This window comes from Microcebus murinus, chromosome 18 (genome assembly GCF_040939455.1).
Source record: "Microcebus murinus isolate Inina chromosome 18, M.murinus_Inina_mat1.0, whole genome shotgun sequence".
Taxonomy (NCBI): domain Eukaryota; kingdom Metazoa; phylum Chordata; class Mammalia; order Primates; family Cheirogaleidae; genus Microcebus; species Microcebus murinus.
In genome coordinates this window covers 24,655,421-24,671,787 of record NC_134121.1, presented here as the reverse complement: position 1 = coordinate 24,671,787, position 16,367 = coordinate 24,655,421, and the positions used below count along the sequence as shown (strand labels likewise).

General features: G+C 48.4%; 1 protein-coding gene across 2 annotated transcripts in view; it reads left to right on the top strand.

Annotated features, from left to right (window-relative positions):
- MYO1D (myosin ID) overlaps positions 1 to 16,367 on the top strand; it is a 342,717-nt gene that overhangs the window by 320,905 nt on the left and 5,445 nt on the right. The window lies entirely within an intron of this gene.

Sequence of the window (16,367 nt, the reverse complement as noted above, 5' to 3'; positions counted from 1 at the left end):
GCACAGTAAGTAGAACTGTGGTTACTTGTGGGCAGGAGAACTGAGAGGCTAGAGAATAGGGTGGAAAGAGAACGTACTTCCTCTCTATATACTCTGGTGTCTGTGACTATTATACCATATGCATTTGTTATTCACTTTTTAAAATAAAATATTTTTAATATCACATCTTTAAGAAAGTGTTCCCTGATTCCCCCAAGAGTAAATAAGACTAGATTAGGTCCCCCATCATGTGATTCCATCACATTCTGTATTTTTACCTTCAGAGCTCTTTGCAGAATTATGGATAAACAGTGACGAATGCGTAATTCATGTTTCTGAACCTCTTTTACACCATACTGTAAGCTCCGTGAGAGCAGGAGCAAGACTTGTCTATATCCACTGTATCCACAAGGGCTAACACACAGTCAGGACTTAGTCCGTGTTTGTTGAGGAAAGAGATGAGAAGAGGTAGACAAGAAAGAGGACGACGACAGTGATGGGCCAGGTGCTGTCCGAAGGGCGAGCAGGGTGGCAGGAAGGGTGCCGGTCTCCAGGGCCTCCTCTGAGCTCAGTGACCCTCTGGGTGCTCAGCCCCTCCTTTACAAAGCATTTCTATCGGGTTGTCCCAAATAATTCTTGCAACTGTTCTCTCTAGAATATATTTGAAAATTGTCACAATAAAATACATTTGATTAGTCAATCCAATTGTATGTAAGGGGAACCTGAACCCTGTCATTTGCTAGGCGAGTCCCCTGGCAGCTAGTTGCAGCATTCATGTGAGGCAGAGCAGCCCTTCTGGTCATTCCCAGGGAAGGTGATGCGCAGGAAGTCACCGGGAGCTAGCAGCACAGAGTTCAGGGCATGGGCACAGCTGTGTCAGAGTCTCTGGGGGTGGAGCCTGACCACTGTCAGGGCTTTGGGAAGCTTCTCAGGTAATACTAAGGTGGAATCCAAGTTGAGAATCACTGCTCTATGGGCTCCCAGAAATGGAGGTAGGAGGAAGTGGGGACACTCATACTTCCCAAACCCAAAGATTTGATTTCAGCTCTAAAGCTGGTGTTAATACACTTCAGGCTGAACAAAGACGTTATTTGCTGTAGCTCACTTCAGATTGTTTCAGAGGCTCGTAGGTAGAACCTCTCTTTGCGTTAAAATGCCTCCGGGGTTCACTCCTGTAACAGTCACTTAAAACAAATATGTAACTGTCTAATCAGGGCACAAACCATTTTTCAGACTTGCCCAGGCAGCAGTGACCTAAATATTACTCAGGGTGTCTGACTTCCAGCCCCAGAGGAAGAGTGTATTTGTTTTGATTGTTTTCATGCCAGTGAAGTTGGGCCAGTAATTCAAAGTCCCCATCAGGATGGCTGAATCATTTGATGCCATGAATTAGTTCTTTAGACAGAGAACAGTAGTGTAGAGTTTTTATCGAATTATTCACTTTTCAACAGAATCACTTATGCACCCACTCAATCTAATTTGTTGTGCCATATTTAATTGATGTAAGATAAAACGAGCAGAAACTGGAGGAGTTGGCGGAAGTGGCCCAGGTCATTTATACCAGCCAGGTAAAAGGAAAATGTTACTAACCCACTTACAGGCCAATAGGTGGGCGTAGCGAGTAGCGGCAGATTTTTCTTCTGTTTCTCCCAGGTAACCCTGCAGGCAGTGTATAAGGCCTGTATTAGAAGCCACTAAAGCTGTAAACACACAGCAGGGAAATCTGCCTAAACTGCCCACGGAGGTATCAGATGCCATTGGCCTTCTACTAGAAGTGTGTTTGCACTCAAGGTCAGGCCCAATTTGGCAAGAAACCACATGGGGGCACTTCACATTTAAACCTCCTTAGGAGACTGGGGTAGGGAAACGAAGGTTACTCTTGGGCTCTTAAGCCAGTGAGCGTAGAGAAAATGGGAACTGTACATGGCAGACAGGAAGAGCATAAACGTGGCCTAAGAGAACCCACGTTCTTCTTCCCAGTTGGCAAGCTCCAGCCCGGATCTAAACAACCCTTTTCTGGGAACTTAAAATCAGAAATAAGAGAGCAGTCCAATGGGCTTTGGACTCCGCGGGGCCTTTGATGTGTCCACCAGCAGCAGCGTGGAGAGTGGAGTCTGTGATGTGGGCTTTCTGAGCACGAAGGACTGGACCACCGCCACTGGTTCGTCTCTCATTATAGGACCAGAAATAGATGCCCCATCCCAAGCAGAGGGAAATAAGGCTGCATGGAACGTTTCATCTGTTGGAATATTGTTCTGCTCTGCCTGACAAGATTATTGAGTTCTCAGTTCTGTAGCAGCGGCATTGAGTAAGAGTCTGAAAATTGATGCATTATGTACTCGCTTAAAATAGCAAATGCAGAATAGAAAAAGCCGAGCTGCTAGGAAGTGTGCAGAACATATTGATAGAAGGGCCTGCTCTGCCTCTGTCATTACCAGCATGAGAGCGTGTGCCGGCGCAGGGGGTAGATTTCCCATCAGAAGCGTCGGCTCAAGAAAGGCTCCTTCCCGCAAGGAGACAGGGGTGCGTTTTTTAGCTCACATAACTGAGTGCAAAGCCTTCTGTTCTCAAACAGGTGGTGGAAAGTGGGCAATTTGTTTCTTTTCATCTCAGCGTTCTGGGGCTGGTTTATGAGATCGTTGCTTCTGTTTTAACCTCTTTGAATTCCCCCTCAGAACAAAAACACTCCCACTACTTGCTACCTAATCAGCTATTCTTCGCCCTGGGTTACAGTTGCCCGGATGGGCAGCAAGGTTCCATGACAGTGAGGTAGAAAATGTGCAGAAAGAACTGTATTGTATTTAGGAAATAGCCAAGAGAGTAGATTCAAAGTGTTCTCACCACAAAAAATGTTATATGAGGTAATTTTTTGTTTGGTTTGGTTTTGGTTTTTTTGCAATCCAGAAACTCAGATTCAAGTTGCCCTGAATATATGCTCCAGTAATGCGTGTTAATCAGCTCAACGGAGCCATTCTACAGTGTATACATATTTCAGACTAGTATGTTGTACACTACATAAATATGAACAGTTTTTATTTGTCAATTTATATATATATATATAAAGAGGAAAAAAAACTGTATTATCAGCCCCCAAGAAGGAAGCATCATCCTTTGTCAGCTTAAATGGGATTTTAAAATACCCAAGAACAAGTTAAAAGGGCCTTCTGGAACCAACAAGCCTTGTTGCCGATACAGCCTCAGAAGGCGGCACAGCTGCTGCCTAGGTGGTCAGGGGAAGGGCCTTGATACGTTGGGCAAGGGTCCTTTCTGCCCTGGTTTCAGTTGTCTGTCCAACATTCTGACCCTAAAACCTCCTTCATTAAAGCACTTACTCCATTAACAAACATTATCTCTACTATAAATAGAAAGACATTAATTGGCCAACTAAAATATATAGAAAAAAATGAGCCAGGCATGGTCGAGCATGCCTGTAATCCCAGCTACTCAGGAGGCTGAGGCAGGAGGATTGCTTCAGCCCAGGAGTTTGAGGTTGCTGTGATTTAGGCTGACGCCACGGCACTCTAGCCCAGGCAATAGAGTGAGACTGTCTCAAAATAAAATAAAATAAAATAAAATAAAATAAAATAAAATAAAATAAAATAAAATAAAATAAAATAAAAAATAAAATATAAAAAGCAGACATTAATACTTACTCAGTGCCAGGCACTGCACTAGCCACTGTGTATGTATTTTTTCTCCTTTAACTCTCACCAAGACCCTTTGAGAAAGCATTATCACTGTTCATTATCCCAGTTAAGGAAACTGAGTTTAAAAGATTAAGTAATTGCCAAGAGCCATAATGCTGGATTCGAACCCTAAGCCAGCTGATTCCAAACCTCGTGTTCTTCCCACGATGCTCCCATTGTCTCCTAGTTTGATTAGGCAGCATTCCTAGAAATACACTGAACCTGGAAGTCCCCTGTCCCATCTCCTCTCTGCTGCTGCTGCCAGCTGGAATGTCTGACTCCCAGATGTGTTACAACTAAAGTTCCAAAAGGCTGGTTAGCATCTGAGAAAAATCCATTTTCCCGGCCCAGCAAGCAGCCTGATGTGCTAATATCTCCTACGTGGTAACTCAAACTAACCATCAGTAAACCATGACTTGCTGATTGTCACTGGACATTGACCAGTTTCCAGATTCTTATAGGTCATCACAATTTTCGAGAATGTGACCTATTTGCAAAGTAAGGATTAGGCCTTCCTTTTGTTTTTTTTTTTTTTAATTCTTTATAATCTGTACTATCACTCCTAAGAATAGTGTTTTTAAAAGTTTGGACATGTTCAGATAAAGATTGCTGTCAGGAATGTGGGACGAGTGTAAAATAAAAACAAAAGAAAAACATTGCATAAAAGTTAGACATCTTCAGGAGCTTACCACGGGTGAGAATGACAGCCAGGTTGCTGAAGGCACTGTTATGCAGGCAGGTGGCCGTACTTGTCATCTTAACACTAAAGTTTCAAACTCCAGACTTTTTATTTGCTATTGCTTAATATAGCACAGTACCACTATGATATTATAAATACTAATTTTAAAATAGACTTTGCTTATAAAATAGGTTTTGTGAAACAATTTTGATATGTGGTATTTTGCTCTATGATACACCATACTGGATCACATCCATTTGTTTAAGGGAGAGAGAGTTTTGTGCGCTCCTAAGTCTTCGTAGCATACAGGGAAACCCTCTGCATGCTTTTCCAGAAGAAGTCAACATTGTCCAAAACCAAATTCGTTCTATTCTCACTCTCTCTCCACCGGCTCTATCACACAAGCTCCAAACCTGGGGACATGGTAGACTCTCCCTTTTATCACCCACGTCCTGCCAGTCCCCAAGTTCTCACTCAAAGCATCTCTCAGACCTGACCCACCTGTGCCCTTCTGTGAGCACAGCCCTTTCTACCTTCATTTACAGGTTTCTAACTGGTCTTCCTGCTTCAAAATGTCCCCATCAGCCTGTCTTCCACATCACCTATTTCATCTCTATTTCATGTGTTGGCTCTTTTATTAAGCACCTACTGTATGCCAGACACTCTTTGAGGCACAGGGGTGCAGACAAGGTCCCCCTCCCATGGAGCTTACCTTTGGGGAAGGAGGGGGCGGAAGCCACAGGAAGACACACGGTTAACCAGTCAAGTGTCAAACAAGTCTATTTCAGATGGAGGTGAGCACACTGAATAAGCCAGAGGATTAGCTGTCTTCTCAAGAATCCTTGAGGGTTTCCCCGTCGCCTACAAGATTAAGCCTACTCTTTTGCCCATGGTCTACCCCGGCCCACCTGGCTGGCCTCCTCTCCCTCCACACTCTCCTGAACACACTTGACTCCTGACCTCCAGCCCCACAGGGCCAGGCCCTACACAGTCCCTCTATTTCACCTGCAGGTTGGGCCCCATGGGACCTGAAATGCGACCCCCACTCATCTTGGACTCTTGTCCAAGTCCTCCTCATCCTCCAAGGGGCAGCTCATCACCTTCTCGTCTGTAGGGTCTTGGAGATCCCTGTGGCTGGGAAGATCCAAGTAGGCTTCGGGGAGGAAGGACCATTAGAGCTTGAGGGACGTTCGTTATTCAAGGAAGGAGAGATGCTGGCAAAGCGGGCGAGTCACCATCAGCCCTGGCACACCAGGCTCTCTGTACTCAGCACCTGTTTGGTGGCTCTGTCTTCGTCCATGTCTGTGGGAGTAGCGCGAGGAAGAGAAACAGGGCATTTTCTGGGCCAGGGTGCTGAGAGCCTCGTTTATTCTGATGTCCTATCTGCGTATCAGAGCCACAGGCAGCACCACCCAAGAGGCCCCACTGTCACAGGAAGCAGGCAGAGGTCCTGCCCCTTAGACCGTCAGTGGCACTATGGTAGCTCTAGGAGCCTCCATCACCAGACCCTGAGCTTCTTAAAAACAGGGGACATTTTATTATTTATCTTGCATCCCAGAGTCATAGATGCAGACGTTTCGCGATGGCTCTCTTTTTAGTATATATGTTGCCAGTGTGTTTGTGTGTAGGCGTCAACTGATGTAAGTCTCTGGTTCTCAGGCAGCAGGGACTGGGATCCCATTAGCTCCTCTGTCCAGTGACCCACAGCCAAGCACAAATATAAACGCAAATGCGTCTTGGTAATGGTGAGCTAAATAAGCAAATATATAATGGTGTTCCTGACAAACGACTCCAAATCATCTGTTCGGAGGAAGGTGTGGGTGCTGGTTCATGTTCAATCCAGTCTTATTTAGCACCTTCGTTAATGATGCGAATAGAAAATAAACACCGGTGTTCACAGATGGTGCTAACTTTGGAGGTGCTGTTAACACAAGTGTCAAGAGAGGAGAAATATAAGCAGGAAACAGCAAAGATGCCAAAAAAAAAGCTGAATGCAGCAAAGGGAAAAACATCTCCCAACAGATATAAAATAAAACCCTAAAGACACTAAAGACATTGGAGCAAAAAGTGTCAAAAGATGGGACGTTAAAGGGTGGGGGAGAAGAAGGAAGAGGCATGAGAGGAAGGGAAGGGAAGGAAGGTCTCTGCTGATAGATTGGGGGGGTCTGAGGCTCCGGAGCCCGCTGCCCCCTCGTGAGAGGTGATCGGATGCTGGCCTGGGCACCCACTGAGGCAGCCCCAGACCTCTGCTCACAGCTGCTGTCCCATTTGTCTTGTGACAGGGTTTTGGTTTGGTTTGGGATTGTTCGTTGCTTCTACTTTTTTGTTCTTTCTTTATATTGGAGGGAGCTATGGGTATAGTGTTGTTCTTTAAGTTTGGTTTTGAAAGGTTTCATTATCCCTGGTGGAAAGCATTCATTTGGGCATTCTGGAAGGTCAGAGGAGTGCAGCCTTTAAAGAGTCCAGATTCCAAATATATTAACAGAAAGCAAAATGGAGCATCCTCGCCATCTCCGTCTGATGTTGGTGGAGGGAAAACAAATCAGAGAGACTACACAGCAGTCACCGGGCCTTTCAGGGTGAGCTCACCCAGGCCCCCCAGCACGCAGAGGCCCTGCCCTGGTTCACCTTGCCGGGGGAGGGCTGCCGGGGCACAAAGAATAGGAACCTGGCCGAGTGCAGTGGCTCACACCCATAATCCCAGCACTCTGGGAGGCCAAGGTGGGATGGTCACTTGAGCCCAGGAGTTCGAGACCAGCCTGGGCAACATAGTGAGACCCTGTCTCTACAAAAAATTTAAAAATTAGCTGGGCAGCACTGCCCAAGAGGCTCCACCCTCTCAGGGAGCAGGCAGATGTCCTGCTTCTTAGAACTGCAATGGCACTGACAATATTGCACATCATATAGTAGCTCTAGGAGCTTCCCTCCCCAGACCCTGAGGTTTTTAAGAACAGAGGCACACACCTTTACTCCCAGCTACTTGGGAGGCTGAGGAGGGAGAATCACTTGAACCCAAGAGTTCAAGGCTACAGTGAGCCATGATTGCACCACTGCACTCCAGCCTAGGCAAAAGAGTAAGACCCCATCTCTAAGGAAAAAAAAAAAAAGAATAGGGACCTTTGGTTGACAGAAACAGAAACCAAAAGTCTCCATGGAGCAACAGTCCTCCTCGGGGACTCCAAATGGAAAGTCAAGACATAGACATGCCCTGGGAAATAGTCCAAATGTGCCCAGATTCTCCAAGCACCAGGAAAGTACCCCTTTCTTTGACAGCTTGGAATCATCCACGCCTGGAAACACCAATGTCTTCTGGCCAGACAGAGGCCAAAGAGTGAAAGGAGCAAGGCCCAGCAAGAGAAATACACAAGACGTGAAAGTACCTATGCAGCGGGGTTCAGGTTGGAATGTCCACACCCGAGCATCATGACAGCAGATTCAAAGTGCATATTTCTCTGACTCAGAAGCAGCTGGTATTAGAGGATTCCATGCTGCAGAGGCCACACTTCACAGAGAGCTAGAATAGCATTTGCGTGTGGAGACCGAAAGGAATGGGTACAGAGTGCTGCTCAGGAGATAGACGCCCTGGGCCGGGTCCTGGCCTCCCTGCTTCCCAGCTCCGAAAAGTTACTTGACCTTTCTAAGCTTCTGCTCCTCATCTATCAAGTGAGCATAATGACAGTGCCCACGGTGACAGCTCTGGTAAGGATTAAATGAGATGACGCATATGAAATGTTTAATACAGTACCTCGTGCCTGGTAAATTCTTAATAAATGGAGGATGATGATTTTCAACCTTCTCCCCCCAATCCAAGACCTCTTTAAACTACATAAGCCACGCTGCTAAGTAGCACCAGCCCCAGCTGGCAAACTGCTAAGTGAGCCCTGGAAATAATCTGCCCAAGTTACTCAGAATATTTCTGAGAAATCCACGTGGAACCCGTGTCTGCTCATCTCCACTCACCCTCAGGACGTAAAAATGACATGTTCACTGACAGAATTCCTGGAACTTCTCTAACCTTGCCTCTCTGCCTCCCAAGTCCATCAGTCTAAATGTTTTCCATGCTTCCAAATGTTATTTCCTGAGCATTTCATTAGCAGTGGGGAGGGAACACCTGATACATGGAAGTTCGGGTTTACAAAGCAAAGTGGTGACTCGCCGTGCAATAGCTCCCGGCGTCCCTTGCATAGTGAGTGTCCCAGTGCCTCTTTGTATGTTTGAACCACATGCTACACATAAACAGTCCCTAGCACAGATCCAGATACCAGGAGGGCACATGTACCCCACCTGACCTCCTTTGGGTTCAACCCCGGCTCCCTGACGGCTCCACCTCACTTCCTAACCACCCTGCCTTGATGCGGGGCGGGCGCTGGCCCATGTCTTCTGGTTAGTGTCCTGTGTGGCAGTTAGCCCCAGCTGCTTTCTCAATCTCATCACTTTTTTTTTTTTTTTTTTTTTTTGAGACAGAGTCTCCCTTTCTTGCCTAGGCTAGAGTGAGTGCTGTGGCATCAGCCTAGCTCACAGCAACCTCAAACTCCTGGGCTCAAGCGATCCTCCTGCCTCAGCCTCCTGAGTAGCTGGGACTACAGGCACGTGCCACCATGCCCGGCTAATTTATATATATATATATATATTAGTTGGCCAATTAATTTCTTCCTATTTTTTTTATAGTAGAGCCGGGGTCTTGCTCAGGCTGGTTTTGAACTCCTGACCTTGAGCAATCCGCCCGCCTCGGCCTCCCAGAGTGCTAGGATTACATCGTCACTTTTTTAAAAGTTCTCTTTCTATAGACATTCATGAAGCTCCTACTTGTGCCACACATTGCTGGAGGAGCTCTTGACAGGGGCAGGAAAATGCTGAGCTCACCACTGCTCTCAGGAGCACCTTATTAGCAAACGGGGTTGATGAACTATTTCATGGGTGCACAGAGGTTCAGACTCGGACTCTGGCCTGGATTACCTGGGTTCCAATCCTGGCTCTACTGTGTGACTTTGAGCAGGCCTTAGCCTCTTTGGGCCTCATTTTCTCTTCTGAAAATGGAACATACCTCATGCTGTAATGGGGAGTGCATGAATTGATGTTTATAAGGCACTAGGTAAGCATTGCATGCTTTTTTGCTTTTTGTCTTAGTCCACTCAGGCTGCCATAAAACGGAATACCATAGACTGGGAAGCTTAAGCAAAGAAACTTATTTTCTTGCTGCCCTGGCGGGTAGAAGTCCCAGATCAAAGTCCAGCATGGCCGGGTTCGGGCGCGGGCTCTCTCCGTGGCTTGCAGACTGCCACCCTCTCACTCTGTCCTCACACGGAGGGGAGAGAGCAAGTGCCGTGGTGTCTCTTCTTTCCATCAGATCAGGCCCCACTCTTATGACTTTATTTAACTTTAATTACTTCTGTAAAGGCCCTATCTCCAAATATGGTCATGTCGGGGCTTCAACATATAAATTTGGGTGCGGGAGACACAATTCAGTCCATAGCACTACTGTTCTATTATTTTATTCTCCTTTTATTTGATTTCTGTTTTTATTGCGCTGTAGACAGAGAACATAGTTTCTGTATGATGCTAATTCTTGGGTTCTTATTGAACTTTCTTTTGTGGTCTAATACCTATTTTATGGGTACTTTGAAAGAATGTGTATTCTCTAATCACTAAAGTATAGTGAACACGTACACACACATACATACATACAAGTTTATTAATTGTTGAAATCTATGTTCTTTTACTGTTATTGTCTGCTGATCTATACATTTTGGAGAAAGGCATAAGATCTTTTACTATGATTGTGGACTTATCCTGATATTATGTGTGAGCCATATATGAGAGTATCTTCACGGTGAACTATTCCTTGAGAAAGAAGAAAATTACATAATGAGCTGTTTTCCCAGCAGTGCTTTTTGATTGATGTTTGACTTACATATCTTATCCCATCCCTTTTGTGAACTGTCACGATTTAGATGTGTCTCTTGTAAGTAGCATAGAGCTGCATTTTTAAGTTAAATCTGAGAAATCTCTTCTCACCAGAGCTTGCACGTTTCGGTTTATTGTGTTCGTTTGTACATTTAAGCATGTTTATCCCATGATGAGTTTGTGCTGTCTTGTCCCTACCTTTCTCCTTTTGCTTCTTTTGCTCTCCTTTCCTACCTGCTATTAGAGGGATCAGATTGCTTCTTGCCCTTCCTTCTGCTGCTTTGGAAACTATACATCACAGTCTACCATCCTCATTTCCTGTTAAGTTTTTCATACCCGTGCTTGTCTGAAGGAAGCCTGAAGTTCATCTGTCTCCCTGCATCCTCCCAAACAAGAGAAGGACCTCCAAATGCTTTCCTGGGACGACCACCCTATCTTTCGTGTTGTTGTGCAGGATTCTAGTTCAGTAATGTTAAACTCCACATTAGTCATTTTTAGTATTGTTTCCACAGTGAGTGTTTATTGAGATCACCTGCATGCTTACCTGTTTCCTTGCTCCTGGCTGCATCTCCTGCTCTGTCCTCTCCTTCCAGGTCAACACCTTGCTCAGGAACGTGTCCCGTGGAAATTCCTACGGGACAGCTGAGGACGGCTGACTCCTGGAGCCCTGGCTGTCTGAGAAAGTCTTTGTTTTGCCCTGACAGTTGTTTTTCTTTAACCCTTTAAAGGGTCTGTATTTTCATTATCTCCTCACTTGGTGACAAGACCGACTGCTCTTTTCTAAATAATGTGTATTTTCTATCTGGGCATTCTTAAGGTTTCCTCTTTGCCTTTGGTGATCTGCAGATTTGCTTTTTAAGAGGTCAAGAGAGGAGATAGTTTGAAGCTTCCATTTTTCAGTGAAAAATTGTTTGTTGCTTGATTTGTTTTCCCTCCCAGTGGTTCCTTGCCGTTTTGCCCGACTGGAAGGCAGACTTCTGATGTCCTTCCACAGGCTGGGTGGCCACACGCAGGACTTCAGTCCTCATTCCCTCCCGCGTGGCCCTGGGCCTGACTCCTGCTCAGGCCGGCACTCCCTGGGGCTGGGCACTGGCCGGCCTTTCTCCCACGCTGGCTGCACATCCTCCTTCCTCCTGACACCTGGAGGTCGCCCTTCCTTTCCTTTAGCCTCCACTTTGGTTCTAAATATCCTCTCTGTGGAACTGTATTCAGCACTTGAAGAGGCTTGCAAGAGTCAGGCTTGCGGCCCCTCCCTGCGGCTGGGACCCTCGCAGCAGAGCCCCCTGCTCCGCGTGGTGAGACCCGCCCAGGGCGGCCCAGCTCAGCCTGCGGGTGGGCGCCAGCCGGCGCAGGCAGTTCTCAGTTCCCAGAGGCCCCGGGCATGACTGAAGAAAGGTCAGCAGGGCAGCAGCAGGATCTTTCTGTGCCTTTAAAATCTCTCTCTGATGACCACGTAGAGGATGGGCTTCCACACAGGGCGTGGGGCAGACGGAAGGTGGAGAAACCAGTTAGGGCGACAGGAGGAACCGGCAAAGGGGGATGAGGTTCGAGGCTGTGGCTGCGGGCTGTGGGGAGAGACAGAAAGTGCGTCAGTGGGACTGACTGCGGGCTCTCTGGCCTCTGCTGCTGGGCACCCACGCTGCTTCGCTGCACGTGCGTGACTAGAGGAGGAAGCAGCTCTGGGGAAGGGGCCAAGAGGATGAGCTCAGTGTTGGACATGTGAAGGCCCAGCTGTCCGAGGAGCAGGCAGGGATGTGTCTAGAAGGTGGCTGACGATATGTGCTTGGACCTCAAGCTAGGATAGGGGACACTGACTGGGTCATCGTCTGTCACTGAAATCACAGGCATGGGTGATGCCACTGTGAAATAATGTATACAATGAAAAGGGCTGAAGACAAAGCAATATTTAAAGGGCAGGAAAACAAAACAAAGACCAAAAGCTCCTGCAGGAGTCCTATTTATTCTTTTTTTTGAGACAGAGTCTCACTTTGTTTCCCAGGCTAGAGTGAGTCCCATGGCATCAGCCTAGCTCACAGCAACCTCAAACTCCTGGGCTCAAGCAATCCTCCTGCCTCAGCCTCCCGAGTAGCTGGGACTACAGGCATGTGCCACCATGCCCGGCTAATATTTTGTATATATATTAGTTGGCCAATTAATTTCTTTTTATTTATAGTAGAGACGGTGCACTCTTGCTCAGGTGGTTTCGAACTCCTGACCTCGAGCAATCTGCCCGCCTCGGCCTCCCAGAGTGCTAGGATTACAGGCGTGAGCCACCGCGCCCGGCCTGGTCCTGTTTATTCTTGAGGCATCGATCTGGGTGTTACCTCTTCTGGGAAGCCCACCTCCGCCACCCAGGGTCAGTCAGGCGGCCCTCCCCTGTGGGTCTCGTGCTCACCGCAGGGTGCTAAGATGTGCCCGTCTCCCTCCCCCCAGGGGGCCCCAGCTCAGGGCCTGCACCCTGTCGCTCTGTGCTCCCCTCTCTCTCTGGACGGCATCCCGCCCCCAGGGGTGCTCGGGGAGTAGTGTCAGGGGAGCTCGAGCAGGCCAGGGAGGAAGGGGTGTCTGTGGTCGCTCGAGGCACAGGGAGCCACGGGGGAGGAGTGTCCCAGGCCAGAGGCACCGGGAGTAGTGTGGGGACAGTCGGGCAAGCCCAGACCGTGCCCCAGGAGCCAGTGCAGTGCCAGCGCCGTGGTGGAGGCAGACGCCAGGTGAGGTGTCGGCGTACTGGCTGCCGGTGGCATTCAGGCGTCACCCAGCTATTTCATGACAAGAGAAAAGAAGTCTTATTTTCTAAATAAAAATAGTTTTGCCCCATCCCTCACCAGCTGCGGGCCGGAAAGGACGCAGCAGAGGAGGGAGCACGGCGCGACCCCTCTGGGGCCTGCCTGGGCGCTGGGCGCATAGCCTCACCTCACTGGTGACTGCGGTGAAGTGTCCGTTCGACCCTGACAGAAACAGAAGTAGCACTTCCTAAAGCAGGATTTTGAAAGAGATGCACTCTGTGGTTTGACTCAGCATGGGGACTTGCATCTTGGAGGAAGTAAAATGCGAGTGAACAGATGCGACGTGCTCTCCGGACGCCACCATCAGTGGCCACTGTCCTCCGCGAGAGCCACAGAGCACACGTTTATGTCCTGGGGAGCTCCCGGTGGAAACGGCCTACCTTTGCCACTGTAGGGTTTACCACGAAGCACTCAATACACTCGTCGTCACTTTGAAAAGCTTCTGTTTACTCCCTGCCTGTGCTTCCTGCAAGGCCAGGTTCCTCCTGCCACATCCTGTGACCAAACACGAGAGGACATTGCATTAGCCTCTCAGTCTCCTTTTGCAGCCTTGCTATGCCCCAGAGAATACTCTCAGCAAGCTGCTGTGCACCCCACTTCTACTGCATCTCCCCTTAAAGTGCATGTCAGAACCAGGACAGTCCCTCCCAGCAGCTGCCACTAAAACGCCTCTGAGCAGAGAGGTGGCTCGCTGGTCTCCTCAGTCCTGCCTGGGCCGTGCGGGCCAGGGCGGCCAGTGGGTGAGAGTCTCCTGATCTCGGCCACCTGCGTGCAACTTCCCGGGGCCTAGAGCCCGCGCTGCCCAGCTGCCGGGCTCTGGACAGCAGGGGATGTCTTCTGGGCTGATTCAGCTCCGGACAGACTTGCACCGTCCCCCTCTGTGGCAGGGCCTGTAAATGCACGGCGAGCACAGGGACCGAGTTTGTTCACATCAATCGAGTCTTGCACTTCCTCGCGCGCAGGTTTCTCTAACGAGCAGAAGACAGGAGCCTAGGTGGGGCGCGGCGGCTCACGCCTGTAATCCTAGCACTCTGAGAAGCCGAGGCAGGCGGATTGCTCGAGATCAGGAGTTCAAAACCAGCCTGAGCAAGAGCGAGACTCCGTCTCTACTATAAATAGAAAGAAATTAATTGGCAAACTAAAAATATATAGAAAAAATTAGCCAGGCATGGTGGCGCATGCCTGTAGTCCCAGCTACTTGGGAGGCTGAGGCAGGAGGATTGCTTGAGCCCAAGAATTTGAGGTTGCTGTGAGCTAGGCTGACGCCACGGCACTCACTCTAGCCTGGGCAGCAAAGCGAGACTCTGTCTCAAAAAAAAATACAGGAGTCTAAGTGAAAAATGAAGGAAAGTAATTTGATAAAGACCATTTGCCTGCAGTGACGGTTGGAACAGATGAAACAAGATGAAAGCCCCCGAATCCCACAGTTCGCTGAGCCGCTGAATCCCGTAATGGAATCTGGGAGCCAGGCAGCCAGCCTCCCCGGCAGCTGTTGTCGTGTGGCTTGGCGCACCCTCGGGCGGAGGTGCTGCCTCCATGCATAATATTCTTTTCCTTTCCTTTAAACGATAAGGAAGGAAGGCTGGCCCTGTAAGGGTTTGCAAAGCCTGGTGAAGCTCCGGCAGGAGATAAGTCACTGAGCCCTGAACGTCTCCGTGGCCGGGTCCTGCTACTGCTCTGCCTGCAGAATAGGCGTGAGGAATCTCTTGCTGCTCTTAAAATAATTGGGACTGAACTTAAAACTGGGAGAGAGAAAAATGGTTTGAGGGCAAGTTCTTATTTTTCCTTCGATCAATCTACTTTTTAAGAAATTATTGTGGTAAAACACACAAAGCATAAAATTTGCCATTGGTCGCGTGTAGTACATTCACAACGCTGTGCAGGCATCACTTCTAAGTGGTTCCAGAATATTTTCCTCGCCTCAGAAGGAGACCACAGACCTTTTAAGCAGCCCCTCCACAGCCCCACAGCCCCTGGCAGCCGTTAGTCTGTTTCCTGTCTCTATGGGTTTGCCTGTTCTGCAGATTGCATATAAATAGAAGTTTACAATATATTGGCTTCTTTCACTTAGGGTGATGTCTTCAAGGTTCATCATGTGGTAATATATGTATCAGTAGTTTCTGCCTTTTTATTGCTGATTAATATTTTATTGAATGGTAACATCCCATTGAATGGACATACCACATTTTGTTTATCCTTTCGTCCATTGATGGACGCTTGGGTGGTTTCTGCCTTTTGCAAATAGTGCTGCTGGGAACATTCATGCACAAGTTTTTGTTTGCACATCTGTTTTCAGTTTTCTTGGGTACATATCCAGGAGTGAAATTACCGGGTCATGTGATAATTCTATGTTTAACTTATTCAGGAACCACCAAACTCAACCTGTGTTTTCTTGCTTTATTGTCTGTCATTGGCAGCCCGTAATATAGATGGCATAGGCTGGGTATTGCTCAGCCAAACTCCAGAACGCAGGGCTGGTTCTTCTTCCTGTCCTTGTTCTGCTATGAACTCAACCCTCTCTCTTCTGCCCAACCCCACAGCAGCTCCCCGCAGACAGGCCGGGAGTCAGGCCAGGTGCGATCGGGGCTGTCCCAGGGAAAGAAGCATGTACTGTCACTTGCTATGGCAAAACAGGGAATCTCTTTGCCGAGGAGCAGGCCTCCCCACGGGGCCCTGCCGGTTCACAGGCTGTCTGGCCACTCTCCCTTTGGAATGAACTCCATGGACTGGGCAGTTTTCAGTCCTAAGAGGATCCTGACCAGGCGGCCCATAGCTTTCCTCGCTTACGAGGCCGCAGTGAGTGTGTGCAGTCGATGGGTGAGTAGGGAGAGTTGTGTTGCTGGGAGAAAGCAGTTTGCAGAGCAGACAGACTGAGGCCTGCACCCTTCCGCTGGCCCTGCGAGTCCAGAGCCAGTGGCCGGGCTAGTGCTGCCGGGAGCACCTGGGGAGGGGGCAGCCCTGGGTGCAGAGCGCCGTGGGTGAGCCCCCGGGAGATATCCTGGAAGTGGAGCCCAGTACATGTGGCACGGATGTTCCTTTAAACTTGGAGGATTTAAACATAGGATTAGAACCCACCCCCTAGGAAGTAAAACATTCAGGAAGGAAATGTCAAAACAGAAGCATTCATATGGTTTCATGAACTATGTTAAAATGTGCAAAGAACAGAAACTGATTCGGTAGTAATAGCTCTCCTGATCCATCTCTTTTGGAGGTTCTTAGCACTTGGCTGAGAGAGGAGAGAAAATTCCTTCTGTGAAGCAAGATAATAGTGCAAGCCCCCCCCACACACACACACAGGGTTTCACATCTTTCAAAGCACCCACCACGTGCGTTACT